Below are 1,926 nucleotides of genomic sequence, written 5' to 3' on the forward strand. Positions count from 1 at the left end.
TTGCAACAGTAATAAGAAATTAATCCATGTCCTTTGGAAAATTTCCTAGCATCTTTGATACAATTTTCTTCTTTTGCAAAATAAGTGGTTAGACTTATTTGTATCCAAATGCCTATAGTTTTTGCAGACTATTGCTAAATCGAAAAGAATTTTCCTTTAAAAAACTGTTTTTTGTTTTATTCTCTTTTTCTTTTACTTTTCTGTTCTCTTTCATGCATTTCCTTCCAAGACTTATTTAGGATTGACACTTTAACTAAAACACTGTATTTGAGTTGTAAAAATAATATGCATGAGAATATTACAATATAATAAAAGCCAGACAAAAAGTAACTACAATCACATTTAAATTATATTATAAAAGTGCAGTCAAAAGAAATGGGAGTAACAAGGGGAAAAATTCTAAGTCAGCACTCCAAAGTTATATTATTTTCTAAGAGAAGCATTTTTTAATTTAAAAAACCTCTACATAACAGCAGAGTTGTAATATTAGGAAAGACTGAAGGTAATAGACCATCTTTCCAATCTGTTTTTAGCTTTTACTGAACAAAACTAAGAATAAAGTTTTTTCCAACCACAATTGCAAAAGGGGAAAAAATCACAGAGGAAAAGATTTCACAATTATTAGACAACTCAGAAGACAAATGTTACGAGACAAAAATACTCTGTAAATTACTGTCTAATAGAAGTTTCTGTAATGATGAAAATATTTTATGTTTGTGCTGTCAAATATGGCATCTATCAGTAATATGTGGCTATAGAGTTCTCAAAATGTGGCTTGTAGAACTGAGGAACTAAATTCTTAAATTTTACTTAACTTTATTTAAAATTTAAATAGTTACATGTGACAAGTGGCTAGTACAATAGACAATTGAACTCGAAACTAATAATGGTTAACTTGATCATAAAACTATATTCTTAAACTATGACCCTTCAAATGATTATATCCTAGATGAATTTTCTCAAAATGAAATATCGGCTAGGCTATATACTTTGAAGGAGAGAAGGAAATATGATATCTTTATTCAATTAGTCATTCAATAAGAAAGACTTTATCATACATTATATTTTGAAAAACATGTGACATTCGATTTTGCTAAAAGGATGCTCTATGTTTGTATCCTTTCATCTTTTTATTTATTTATTTTTAAGCGAGGCAACCCTTGGTTGACCTCACAGATTGCAAGGACCTTGTCAGCTTACAATACCTTTTTATTGTATTTTATTTTATTTATTTTTATTTTTTATTTTATTTTTTTAAATTTTATTTTATTTTATTTATTTTATTTATTTTATTTTATTTTTTACACCTACAACACCTGGTCTTCCTAGGTGGTCTCCTAACCAAGTACTAACCAGGCCTGACCCTGCTTAGCTTCCGAGATCAGACAAAGATTGAGCTCGTTCAGGGTGGCATGGCCGTAGACTCTTTTCGTCTTTTGTGATGTTTAAATGCCAGGATTTGCTTGATACAAAAAAGTTTCCCTGATAATCTTAGGAAGAGTTTTAACTGCTTTTCATTATCCCTCTACTACTTCTAAAAGGTTATACACAGTACGACATATTTTTTTAAAAGTATCGGTTTATTGGATTAAGATAGAAAATGGTAATGACCATTTTTCATGGTATGCTGTGAGTTAACACTCCTTTTCCTTATGTATTTTTGCAGACTACCTAATAATTAGGTAGTAATTTACACTTTTATTATAGTTTATAATTTTCATTTAGGCCTTAAATAATTATTCAAATATGAAATGACATTATTTACTACATAAATATTTAAAATTATGATATTGTTTTCATAATAGTGCTTACCCATGTATTATCAGTTTCTCTCATAGCATGGAAGGAATATTACTTTAGATTATTGGCTATAAATACCTAATTAGAAATAATGACATACAATTTATCCTAAAAGCAAAAAAAAAA

At 28.2% G+C, this 1,926-nt stretch overlaps 1 pseudogene; it reads right to left on the minus strand.

Moving 5' to 3' along the window:
- Nucleotides 1-1,304: 1,304 nt before the first annotated feature.
- LOC112475886 lies at nt 1,305-1,424 on the minus strand (annotated as a pseudogene).
- Between the last annotated feature and the right edge of the window lie 502 nt (nt 1,425-1,926).

Source organism: Pteropus alecto, unplaced genomic scaffold (assembly GCF_000325575.1).
Source record: "Pteropus alecto unplaced genomic scaffold, ASM32557v1 scaffold152, whole genome shotgun sequence".
NCBI classification, from domain to species: Eukaryota; Metazoa; Chordata; class Mammalia; order Chiroptera; family Pteropodidae; genus Pteropus; species Pteropus alecto.